This window comes from Phacochoerus africanus, chromosome 11 (genome assembly GCF_016906955.1).
Source record: "Phacochoerus africanus isolate WHEZ1 chromosome 11, ROS_Pafr_v1, whole genome shotgun sequence".
In the NCBI taxonomy this organism is placed as follows: domain Eukaryota; kingdom Metazoa; phylum Chordata; class Mammalia; order Artiodactyla; family Suidae; genus Phacochoerus; species Phacochoerus africanus.
Genome location: NC_062554.1, coordinates 1,708,558 through 1,722,542, shown reverse-complemented (window position 1 = coordinate 1,722,542; position 13,985 = coordinate 1,708,558). Strand labels below are relative to the sequence as shown.

The 13,985-nt window shown below is 40.8% G+C and overlaps 1 pseudogene; it reads right to left on the bottom strand.

The window, feature by feature from the left end:
* Nucleotides 1–1,448: 1,448 nt before the first annotated feature.
* LOC125110896 (olfactory receptor 10Z1-like) lies at nt 1,449–2,442 on the bottom strand (annotated as a pseudogene).
* Nucleotides 2,443–13,985: the final 11,543 nt, after the last annotated feature.

Sequence of the window (13,985 nt, the reverse complement as noted above, 5' to 3'; positions counted from 1 at the left end):
TTCCCAGTGGATATGCTCTACCCTCTCCATCTCAACCAAACCCAAGCTGTCCCAGGAGGCACGTGTGCTTCCTGGCTCTACTGAAGAGAATTTCAAAGAGAAGAAATAGGGAGTTGCTGTCTGGCTCAGTGGTTAACGAAACCAACCAGTATCCATCAGGATGCGGGTTTCAAATCCCTGGCCTTGCTTAGTGGGTAGGGATCCGGTGTTACCGTGAGCTGTGGTCTAGGCCACAGATGTAGCTCAGACCCCGTGCTGCTGTGGCTGTGGTGTAGGCCTGCAGTTCTACAGACACCTGCGCACAGTGCTGACTTTCTCCTAGCTCCTACCGTATTTCTAAATCATTTACTGGCAATCTTCACGACAAAGCAATTCACTCACTGACGCCAGTGCCGTCCAGATATGAAGCAATATGCTGTTGTCCTCAGAGCCCTTCACTATCCACTCAGTTTCTTTTCCTCACGCATATAAAGACTTCGTCACCAGCGGCTTGATCCTTTCTCCCACCTCAGCCCCTCAGTCCTGTCACGGCATTCCTGACGTCGCTCCCCAGGCACACGTGCCAGTTAGACCATGTGGCCACAAGTGCCCATCCTCCCTATGGCGCCTGAGGGTTTCCACCTTCCGTGTGAGACCCTTGCTGCAACGGCCTCAGACTCAGGTGTAGCACCTTCCACCTCGCCCGTTTTCGTAAATTTGAAGCTATTTATCTTTATCTGTGCTCTAACTCAAACAGTATGTGAATTATTGGTTTTTGAGAACTTGTAGGAGCTAATTGTGAAACCACTTGGCATACTCCTTTGTTGGAGGATGGAAAGAATAGCTCTTTGACAGATACCGTGTTATTTCTGGAATTTGGTATGTTAAAAATGCATATTTTTTTGCAGTAACTTTTATCAGTTTACTTTTTCCAGAAATTCACCCACTGCCATCTAGTTCCCATGTTTCTTTGAGTAGAGTTAAACAAGGTATTTTCTTTATGTTTTTTGAAATTTCTCTGTCTTGTGATCTTTCACGCATTTCAATACTAAATTTGTGTGTGTACTTTCTCCTTTTTTTGATTAAGTAAATTAATGATCTTTCTTTCCCCTTCCTCTATCTCACTCTCTCTCTTCCTCTCTCATTCTTTCTTCTTTCCTTTTTAATATCATTTTCTTCCTACTTCAGAATAAACCAAGATTATGAAAATATGGTATTCTAAATCATTTTTGATACTTACTACATACGCATGTGCCTGTGTGTAGGCATATAGATGTGCATATACACACATAAATATGTAACAACATTTTAAATTATTTTATTTCACTTTAAAATATTTTTAAAACTATATCTGGTTTTATAGGAGAAAAGAGTGAGCCCAGAGCATATCAAGCAACTAGAAAAACTAATTGCTCTGTGCTCAGTGATAATTTTTATTGGAATTACTCCACTTTCTCCACTTTTATTTATCAATGCTTTATAAAACTTTTAAGATGTATTCAGGGTTCTTTTATTTACCATAAGGGGGAAACTGACATATATTGTCTAGCACCTTCCTTAGGGCTACCTGCATTTCTTTGTTTCTTAGACTGTAAACGATGGGATTAAGCAGAGGAGTCAGTATTGTGGATGCCACAGCCATCAGCATATCTTCACGGAGGGAGGCCCTGTCCTTGGGCCTCAGATAGACAAAGCCAGCAAATGCATAGTGTATGCACACCACGGTCAGGTGGGAGGAGCAGGTGGAGAAGGCCTTACCCCTCCCCCTGGCAGAAGGCACCTTCATAACTACGGACCCAGTGAAGACGTAGGAAATCATAATTAGGATAAAGCTGCCCCCCCAACACAAAGGCGGAGAACACAAATACAGCCATTTCATGGTAGAGAGCATAGTCACGAGCAAGGCACATCACAGGTGAGACGTCACAAAAGAAGTGCTGGATGACGCTGGAGTCACAGAAAGACAGGTTGAATACGACGACGACAAGGCACAGGGAAACCAGGAACCCGACCACCCAGGAGGCCGCCATCAGCGGGAAGCAGACCTTCGGGGTCACCAGGGTGGCGTAGCGCAGCGGGTTGCGGATGGCAGTGTGTAGCGGTCGTAGGACATGGCAGACAGGATGAAGCAGTTGCTGCACGACAAGCCAAAGAAGAACAGCATCTGTGTGGCACACTCTGAGAGAGAAATGGTCTTGCTTTCTGACCGGGAGATCCACCAGCAGTCGGGGGGATAATTGCCACAGTGGTACAGGTTTCCGAAAAGGGACAGCCCTCCGAGCAGAAAGTACAGGGGGGTGTGAAGGTTGTGCGTGCACTTGATGGCCACCACTACAGACGCATTTTGCAGCAAGGATGGTGGCGGTGGGAGAAGAGAATCACCACAAAGAGGAGAGTCTGCAGGTCTGGGAAACTGGAAAAGCCCCACAGAAGGAAGGTGCCCACGGGGGTGTGATTGCCCATCCCTCCTGGCGCAGGTACAGCTCTCCCCCAGAGGGGCGGGTGTTCTTGAGGTCAAGACTATGATGAGAGTGTAAAAAGCACTGAAGGACAACGGTGATGCAACTGCTTAGTGAGAGGCCCTGGGAAGTGGGAGTTAACTGTACTTGGCTGAATTCAAGGTCAAGGCTCTGAGCGATGAAGACAAAGATTCTCACAGGAGAATGTATCCAAGTGCCATGGATGTGGCCCACATATATCCTGGGTGCCCCTAATTTACCACCCCTTTCTATCCTTTACAGTCAGAATCTGCCCGAAAGAGGGAAATGTGGGGAAAAAAACCCCTTATTTTCTCACCTACAGGAGTATGAGGAATAAAGGGTATAAAATATTTAGATGTGATCTAATCATGGCCTGGTGTACAGAATTACCTACCAATTCTGACTGAATCAATACTAATTTAAGGAGACGTGAGGAAAGTTTTTTGAATGGATTCCAAACACTCTTGGAACATAATTCTGTTTTCAGAAGTGCTCCCTGGAGGGCAGTGGCTGCTTGGCTGACACTTACGCCAATGAGTAGACTTAATAAATGAATTTACCATTTTGGAATTTGTACTGGTTTTCTCTACATGACAAGGAGTTGAAGTGGAGTTGTTCAATAACTGTCTGTCATTCAGAGAGATCTTGGAAGCCAAATGGTTATGGAGCGATTATTCCAGTTCTGATGGTTCACTTGGTTCATGACGATGTGGTCAATTCTTGAAAACGTCTAGGATATATCTAACTGATGTAGTGGTGGTTTGCACACAGCTCTGAGAAGAACTCAGCTTCCTCAGGTTATTTTCATCAGTTGTTAAATTTTCCACTCTGGGTTTGAGATGACAGCATGAAAGTAACACATAGATTTTCCACAGATTTTAGGCACTGTTGTTAGGGGTGAAAGGAAAGCAGTGAAAAGACACTCTGAGGAGTTGTAGGGTGGGAAACACGTTAAAAACACAATGGAAAGTATTTTGGAGGATCCATGAAGCTTAAAGAAAAGAGAAAATATACCTTCACCTGGAAAGTTTGTGTGTTTTTTTAATGTTTTGAATTACTGGGCAAAAAATATGCAGCAGGTAATGTAAGTAACCAGTATTTATTCAGCATCTTAGATAGCCTGGTCAATATGCTGTGGGTTTGAAAGAATTTTCTCACTAAATTTTTCCTATAAATTCTGTGTGGTAGGTATTTCAATTCAGATGTTATGAAAATGGGAAGAGGGTGGAATAGAAGGACTGGAGCTCAACTTCTCTCATAAAAACAACAAAATTACAACCAATTGCTGAATAACCTTCAACCAAATGGACTGGAAACTTTCAAAAAGATATCCTACTCCAGAAGACAAAGTGGAGGCCACATTAAGATGGTAGGAGGGGTGATCTTACACAATATAAGGAACCCCATACCTTCCAGGTGGGCAGCCCACAGACTGGAAAGTAACTGTATCACAGAGACTCACTTACAGGAGTGAGAGTTCTGAGCCCCACGTCATGTCCCCATGCCTGGGGATGTGGCATTGGGAGAAGGACCCCTGGAGCATCTGGCATTGAAGGCCAGCGGGGCTTGTGTACAGGAGCTCCATGGGACTGGGGGAAACAGAGACCCCACTCTTGAAAGGTGCACACAGGCTTTCACGTGCACTGGGTCCCAGGGCAAAGCAAAGTCTCCAAGGGAATCTGGGTCAGATCTGACTGCAGTTCTTGGAGGACCTCCTGCGAAAACAGGGGGTGCCTGTGGCTCATTGTGGGGGAAGGATATTGGAGGCAAAACTCAGGAATATTCATCAGTGTGTTTTTGTGGAGGGGGCCACTCTGGGAAAATCTGGCCTCAACCATCAGTGCTGAGAAGCCCCAGGCCAAACAATAATCCAGGGGGTTAAAAAAAACCCAAAAAATAATAATCCAGGATATCAGCCCTGCCCATGAGTAAACAGGCTGCCTCAAGACCCCCCAGGCACACAGCCACCTCTAATCTCAACCAGAGACAAAGCCCCACCCACCAGAGGGATAGGAATCAGCTCCACCTACCAGTGGGGGGCACCAGTCCCCCCCATCAGGAAACCTACAGCAAGCGCCTGTACCAACTTCAGCCACAAGAGGGACAGACATCAGAAGCAAGAGAGGCTACAACTCTATTGTCTGCAAAAAGGAGACCACACCAAAAACCTATGAAAATGAAAAGGCAGAGAACTATGACTCAGATGAGGGAGAAAGAAAAACCCCCAGAAAAAGCAGATGTTACAAAAATGGAACCTCAAGTACAGGTTGCTTAAGTGATTATCCAAAGTCAATGCATTAATTCCAGAAATATTTAGTTAATGTCTATGCTGTGTTACTCTGTTCCCTACATGGGAAATGTAACGTGGATCATATGTAACATATATGACCTCTCCTATCTCAGACGGAGAAAAATGCCGTGGAGAGAACGAAAGGAAAGTGATACAAGGGTCAGGGACTAGGTGGTCCCTTTGGACCATGGAGCCAGGAAAGTCCTTCTTACGGAACTGACACTTCCCCGTGCCCAGAGTAGATGTAGAGGGGAAACACGACGGACACAGGAAACAGCAAGTGCGAAACCCCACGGTGGGAATGGGCTCGCCATGCTTAAGACTATGGAGAAATGCACGGTGTCCAGAAAACCTCTCTCATGTCCTTCTAAATCCCTTAGGAGATAAGCTGCAGAATTGTGTGCATTTTAAGATAAGGAAACTATGGCTTAATTCATGAAGGTGATGAAGTTTGTTAAAGGGGGAGCTGCTCTTTATACACAGGGAGGGTGCCTCTGGAGAAGACCTTCCTAACTGGGAGGTTCAAAAGTCTCTGCAAATGCAAGTGCCCTCGCATGTCATTCAAGGTCTATCTGTTCACGCATCTTCTGCCACCAACCTCCCCACAAGGAAAACATCCTCTTGCCCCCCAGGCATGGAAGGTCCTGTGCGGCTCTCCTCCTGTGTGCACATTGACTCTCTATTTGAAATGTTCTTCCTCACTGCTCCTTAAACCACAGTCTTTGTTTCAAACCCAGTTGAAATGTCACCTCCCTGTATGTAAATTGGTGCAACCACTGTGGAAAACAGTATTGATGTTTCTGAAAAAAACTAAAAACAGAACTGCAATATGATCCAGCAAGTCCATTCCTGGGTATATATGCAAAAAAGCCTCAAAATGCTAACTGGAAAAAATACATGCACTCCAACATTTATAGCATTATTTATAATTGCCAAGGCTTGGAAGAAACCTATGTCCATAAACAGTTGAATAGATAAAGAAGATGTGGTGTATATGTACAATGGACTATTACTCAGCCTAAAAAAGAATGAACTTTTGCCATTTGTAGCAACTATGGTTGGACTTGGAGGGCATTATGTTAAGTGAAATAAGTCAGAGAAAAACAAATACGGTATGACATTACTTAAATGCGGAATCTAAAAAAAAGTACAACAAACTAGTGAGTAAAACAGAAAAGTAGCAGCTTGCAGATATGGAGAACAAACTAGTGGTTACTAGTGGGAGAGGGACGGAAACGCCATTTAGAGTAAGGGGGAAATGGTCATTATGCTATGATATGAAATAATGTGAGAGGCTGTTGAGAATTGTAAAGCAGTGTAGAATTTAGAGGATCTTCAATTCAATAAAAGGCTTCATTACACATGTATGAGTGACAAAAATTGGTTTCATCCTGATCGAGTTTAAATTTTATTAAAATGGAATTCCACAAAAATAAAGTCACCTCCCTAAAAAATTATCCCTAATCATCCTGATTGAGTTAATGAGTTCTGCGTTCACATCTGATTATATCATGACATTTTTTTTTTCTTTATCTTTTAAGGGCCATACCTGCGGCATGTGGAGGTTCCCAGACTAGGGGTTGAATGGGAACTTCAGCTGCCGGCCTACACCACAGTCACAGCAACACGGGGTCTGAGCCGCATCTGCAACCTGCACTACAGCTCATGGCAATGCCTGATCCTTAACCCACTGAGCAAGGCCAGGAATCAAACCTGCATCCTCATGGATGCTAGTCAGATTGTTTCCACTGAGCCATGACGGGAATAGCATGATGACACTTTAATATGTCTGACTTCTATACTAGTCAGAGTAGAGGTTTTACCATTTAGTATCCTACCTGCAACATAATATGGTAAATATAACAGTTTGTGGCATAAGATTTCAATGAATAAATGGAGGGCCATCTTCCCTAGGAAGTCTCACATGCTTTTTTCTAGATGCACTGACTAATCCTTCCCAATTGCTTTCTCTCTATCATTTACTTAATTTTTTTTCTTTTTAGGGCCACACCTGCAGCATATGGAAGTTCCCAGGCTAGGGGTCGAATGGGAGCTGCAGGCCTACACCACAGCCACAGCAATGCTGGGTCCAAGCGGCATCTGCAACCTATGCTGCAGCTTGTGGCAGTGCCGGATCCTTAACCCACTGAGTGAGGCCAGAGATCAAACCATATCCTCACAGACGCTATGTCAGTTTCTTAACACACTGAACCACAATGGTAACTCCTTGTTTACTGAAATTTGACATGTGCTAAGGGTTGTTGACTGACTCCTTCAGTACATTTCAAGATCCATTAAGATATGCCACATCACTTAGCAATGTGGTAAGTACATGCCAATACCATTTCAACAAACCCATAGCCATATAACACTTAATGGGGAAAAGTTGAAAGGTTTCCCACTAAATCCTGGAACAAGACAAGGATGCCCACTCTCACCAGTTCTATTCAACACAGTATTGAAAGTCCTAACTACAGTGATTAGATAAGAAAAAGAAATAAAAGTATCCAAACTGGAAGGGATAGGTAAAATTGTCATACACAGGTGATATGATATTCTGTATGGAAAACCCTAAAGACTCTGTACAAAAACTATTAGAACTAATAAATGAATTCAGAAATATAGCAGGATACAAGATCAATATAGAGAAACCTGTTGCATTTCATTACACTAACAATGTTGTTAGGATAAAGAATCAGAGAGAGAGAGTGAAAAAAATTCCCATTTAAAATCACATCAAAAAACCCACTTAGTAACAAACCTAGCCAAGAATGTGAAAATCCTATGCATGAGAACAAAAACAATTAATAAAGGAAATTCAAGCTGATACAAATAAATGAAAAAAATAGAGAGCCCAGAAATAAACCCACACACTTAGTCAATTAATCTTTGACAAAGGAAGCAAGAACATAAAACGGGGAAAAGAAAGTCTCTTCAGCCAAATGGTGTTGGAAAAACTAGACAGCGTCACATAAGTCAATGAAGTTAGAATCCTCCCTCACACCATGCACAGAAATAAACTCAAAATAGTTTAAAGACAAATGTAAGACACAACACCATAAGCTCCTAGACGAGAACAAAGGCAAAACATTCTCAGACATAAATTACATATGCTGCAGGTACAGCCATAAAAGAAAAAGAAGAGAGAAAATATTACTGTAATTTATGTCTGAGAATGTTTTGCCTATGGTCTCTTCCAGGAGGTTATGCATTTAGTATTTGCAGACTTTTTGATGATGGGTATTCTGACCAGTGGGAGGTGATACCTCATTGTGGTTTTGATTTGCATTTCTTTAATAATTAGCAATGTGGAGCTACTTTCCATGTGCCTTTTGGCCATCTGTATGCTTTCTTTGGAAATACCTATTTAGGTCTTCTGCTCATTTTTTGATTTTTTTTATATTGAGTTATATAAGATGTCTGTATATTTTGGAAATAAAGCTCTTATTGGCTACATTACATGCAAATATTTTCTCCCATTCTGTAGCTTGTCTCTGTTTTGTTCATGGTTTCCTTTGCTGTGCAAAAGCTTCTAATTTTGATTAGAACCCATTTGTTTATTTTCCCTTTTATTTTTATTGTCTTGGGAGACTGAAAACTAAGAAAATATTACTATGGGAGTTCCCATGGTGGCTCAGTGGGTTACGGACCTGATGCTGTCTCTGTGAGGATGTGGGTTTGATCCCTGGCCTCACTCAGTAGGTTAAGGATTCAGCATTGCTGCAAGATGGGGCATAGGACACAGATATGGCTCAGGTCTGGTGTTGCTGTGGCGTAGCCTGCACTGCACTTCCATTTCAACCCCGGCCTGTAAGAGCTTTATTTCTAAAATATACAGACAGATCATATAATTCAATGTAAAAAAACCCAATCAAAAAATGGGCGGAAGACCTAAATAGGTATTTCTCCAAAGAAAACACATGGAAAGTAGCCCCACATTGCTAATCGTTAAAGAAATGCAAATCAAAACCACAGTGAGGCATCACCTCCCACTGGTCAGAATACCATTATCAAAAAGTCTGCAAATAATAAACACTGGAGTGGGTGAGGAAAAAAAGGAACCCTCCTACACTGTCGGTGGGAATGTAAATTGGTGCAGTTGCTATAGACCAGTCTTGACGTTCCTTAAAAAACTAAAAGTAGAGTTGCCATATGATCCAGAAATCTTCCTCCTGGGCATACATCTGGAAAAGATGCAAACTCTAATTCAAAAAGGTACATGTACCCCAGTGTTCACAGAAGCACTCTTTGTAAAAGCCAAGACACAGAAACAACCTAAATGTCCACTGATAGGAGAACGGATAATGATGTGGCATGTTACTCAGCCACAAAAACGAAGGAAATAATGCCATTTGCAGCAATATAGATGGACCTAGAGACTTCATACAAAGTGAAATGTCAGGCAGAGAAAGACAAATATCATTTACATGTGGAATCTAAAAAAATAATACAAATAAACTTATTTACAAAACAGAAATAGACTCACAGATATAGAAAACAAACATGGTTACGAAAAAGGAAAGGGGAGGGGGAGAGATAAATTAGGAGTATAGAATTAATAGATATATACTAATATATATAAAATAGATAAATGACAACAATTTACTGTATAGCACACGGAACTATATCCAGTATCTTGTAATAACCAATAATGGAAAAGAATCTGAAGCTGTATGCCTGAAACTAATATAACATTGTAAATCAACAACAGTTTAATAAAAAACCAAAAGAAGAAGGAAATAAAGATGAAATGAGTTAAATAAATGCATAAATTAGCAAAGAAAAAAATAAGTTAATACCAGTATTTAATGCATGCTTGTTTAATGAATAAAGTATATTTCCCCTTCCCCTCCCCAAACCCTCTAAACTTTAGGAGCTATTTGCTTGGAACAAAGCAAAACATTTATTATTTTCTGGACAATATACTTCATTTTCTGTGGCATCAAATAAGACACAATTGCAGTAACTGCTTCTATAATAGGAAGCATGTCAGGGCCATCAGAGGAGCCTTCTAGAAAATTACATACCTTCACTCCCGTCCATCCCTAGTTTCTGTCAGGTCTTTCAAATAAAATGAAAGAAAAACTTTGGGAGTAATTGGTGTGTCTAGGTTTTGAAACTCTCACTGTGATTCTGCGACTTCCTTTTCCCATCTATATTCATGTTAAATCCCACTTTCCTCATGTTGCCCAAGGAACTAGTAATTGAAAATATGTCAGTGCAACATTATTCCCATTATTTCTGGTCATGTTCCAAGAGACAGAGTTTGAGGAGGTGTTTTCTGGCCAGGCTTCTGTGATTAATTCATCTTCCTTGGGCTATACCACTACCATAGAGTGATAGGGACATAATTGATTTATTTGCCTGAAAAACCCATTTCTAGTTTGTCCAAAAACCCTTGCAGAGAGATCTGGTGGACTTAGCAGGTCTAATTTCTTTGAGATGGCAATGAGACCTTGCAGAAATTTGAGGCTATTTCTTGATATTAAGTCACATGGCAGACTCTTGTGTCCTATCACCACATCAAATCCCTGGATAGTGGACACTTTAAACCAATACACCTCTGAGGTGTATATCAAAGCCATGGCCAGCCTGGGACAGAGGGGACCACTGTGTCACCTATCATTTCCCACAAGGTTGACCTGGAGGATTTTCCTGGCAGCTCCACTTAATTTTTGCTCATGGGAAATCACTGAAAACTGGAGAAATGGTAAATATTCATAAGCAAGTCTTTGGAAAAGTGCATTTTTAACTTTCTCCCAACCCAGTCAAAACAAGAGTCAGCTTTTCTACGATCTTCAGAAAAGATATTGATAATCTTAATGGGAAAAACAAGAATTATGTTTCATTGAATTATAGGTATGAGTTCTTATATAAAATTTAACAAACTTTGCATAAATTAGAGATTTGTGAGGCTTATGCTTACTCTGGTTGTAAATGATGGGTAGATAGGTAGGAACTTATTCTTTCAATGAGGCTGTATATTAGCTTCACCAAGGGAATGCTTGTTGTTTTTATAAATGACCACTACATCATTATGAACCCACTGACCACACTGAGGGGCCAAAGGAAAATGAGGGGTGGGGAGTACGAATTGCCAATGATTTACAGTAAAATTTACAATTAAATAATGGGTGAACTATGGAAATTGCCTAAGTGTTTTATACGTGGTTTTCTTTACTCTTTCCCACTTAACTGTTTTGATACAATATAATCACTTAATCGACTTGATATTAGACCTGGTATTATATTGGAGAGTATTTGTTAGTGGGATAAATGGTTGGGCAAAATTAGAAGGCCTGTGATCAAGTGCAACTTCTGCTTCTATTTCATACAAAGCGCAAATAGTTTAATTTCCCTGGTAATCACTTCTCTCCTCTGTAATGTGGCCTTAACTATGCCTCTTTACAGGGTGACAACGTTGTGCCTATAGACATGTCAGATGATAATTGCTTAGTTTGTGGTGAGTCCATCTCCATTTGCTAAAATATCACATGGTTTATGGGCAAATTTCCCTACAGTTGCTTAGCAATATTTACCTGCTCATAGGTTGCTGGTAATGCAGCACCAACTCTTCTGCTTAGTAAGCTGTGTAAAATCTTTTTCCCTTAGCACACCTTGCTTTGCTCTGGAGTATGCAGACCTGTTCTCAGCGTGCAGCTTTCTAATCTCCCCTGGTTGTTGTCTGTGTGCTAATTATGCTGGAATAGGAATGCAACAGCATTTATCCCCAGTTCAATTGTATCCTTAGTATTTTCAGTACCTTCTGCCTATTAATACCTGCAGCTATTTGGTTATTAGTGGATAGAACACAGATTTCATAGATAAAAATATAAAGTGAAATCCTACCTTATGCCAAAAAGGAATCTCTTAAAGGAGTCTCTTCCAATCTCTTAAAAGAAGAAAACATTAAACTGTATGAAGAACTCACAGCTCATTCTCTTCTTTCTACAGTTCTCTTTCTCATGTCATTTAGGGATAACTTTTTAAGTCATTTTGCCCTTTGAATGCCTGTGATGCTTGGCTTCTATACCTGTAATTACAAAGTGTCTTATAACCACAGTGTGGCATCACCTCTATTTCTTATGGCTGGAACCGAGTTTCATTTATATTCCAATGAGAATTTTATGGTCACCTGAGACCATTGCCCCTTGACACAACTTGGATTTTTTTCCTTTCTATTAGCTACCAGGAAGTTCGTTCTCTGTGGACCTAGAGCTCATTGTGAAATCCACAAAACATTGCTTTTATTCTGACAGAGTATCACGATTATTCAGTCAAGTTTGTTCTTATTCACTTGAGAAAACACAAGTAAATGAAATTCAGCTTCTTGAAATACATTTTAGAACATGGGTGATTCCATCACACACACACACACACACACACACACACACACACACACACACCCTTCGTCCTCCTCAGTATCAAGTCCCGCAGGTCTTCTGTCCTGTGCACAGGGCTAAGGACCGGGTTTATCACATTGGGCATTGCCTAGGGAATCATCCAGAAGAAAAACAGAAAGGAAGATGCCTACACAGAATGATTGTTACAATGTGCTCTCATAAGTCTGCTGTAGGTGTCCTTGTGAATGAGGAAAATGATTGAAATTAAAAGCCTCCATTTAATTCAGTGCCCCTCAAACATTTCTCCTGTATTTCAACAAATTTTGAAAACATAAATCCATTCTGAACCAATTACACTGTTAGCATCTGTAATCCAGCTCCTAGATTGTTCTGAGTCTCTCGTATTGCATAGGGGAGTATCCCAAAGCTCAGTGGGTGTAAACAACTAAAGTCACACAGACGGGCTCAGTGGGGATGACGGAAACGCCGAATGTCTTGTTCGCTCCTGTGAGTGCTGGCTGTCGTCTGAGACTTGAGAGGTGGGTTCAGCCTTTCTGCATGTGCAGGCTGAGGGTCCTCTGGCAGAGCATTCCAAGAGAGCCAAGTGGATGCTGTATCGACTTTTACAGCCTACCCGGCCTTCGCTGAATTCTTTTCATGCAGACAGCCTTAAAGTACCACCCAGGTTCTAGGAGATGGAAATAGATTTCAGCTCTTGGTGGGAGAGTGAAAAATTTCTGGAAGAACATCTGGGACTGGAATTATTGTTATCATGATTTTGGAAAATGCATTATGCCGCTCATAAAGATTTTACTACCTGTGCTTTATCGCATATCTTTTTGTACCTTATCCATCTCTTTTTAAAAAATAGATGATTTTTAGAAATTATAGTTGATTTAAAATTTTGTGCCAATTTCTGCTGTACAGCAAATTGATCCAGACAGACATACACATGCACACATATATATACATTATTTTTCTCATATTATCTTTCATCATATTCTATGCCAAGAGATTGGATATAGTTTCCTGTGCTATACAGTAGGACATCATTGCTTATCCATATTAATGTAATATTTTGCATCTATTAACCCTAAGCTCCCCATCCACCCCGCTCCTTCCTCTGCCCCCTTAGCAACCACAAGTCTGTTCTCTATGTCTGTGAGTCTATTTTTATTTTGTAGATAGGTTCATTTGTAGCATATTTTGGATTCCACATATAAGTAATATCATATGGCATTTGTCTTTCTCTTTCTGACTTACTTAGAATGATAATCTCTAGTTGCATCCATATTACTGCAAATAGCATTATTATTATTTTTTTTTGGTGAGCAGTATTCCATTGTGTATAGGTACCACATGTTCTTTTTTAAATGTGGTTTTTATTTTTTCCATTATAGTTGATTTCAGAGTTTTGTCAATTTCTATTGCACAGTGAAGTGACCCAGTCATATACACACACACACACATTCTTTTTCTCACATTATCCTCCATCATGTTCCATCACAGGTGACTAGATATAGTTTCCTTTGCTGTACAGCAGGATCTCATTGCTTATCCACTCAAAATGCAATAGTTTGCATCTATTAAATCCAAACTCCCAGTCCATCTGTCTCCCTCCCCCTTGGTAACCATAAGTCTGTTCTCCAAGTCCGTGTGTTTCTTTTCTGGGGAAAGGTTCATTTGTGCCATATATTAGACTCCAGATATAGGTGATGTCATATGGTATTTGTCTTTCTCTTTCTGACTTACTTCCCTAAGAATGATACTCTCTAGTTGCATCCATGTTCCTGCAAATGGCATTATTTCATTCTTTCCCATTGCTGAGTAGTATTCCATTGTATATATGTACAACATCTTCTTAATCCACTCATCTGTCAATAGACATCTAGG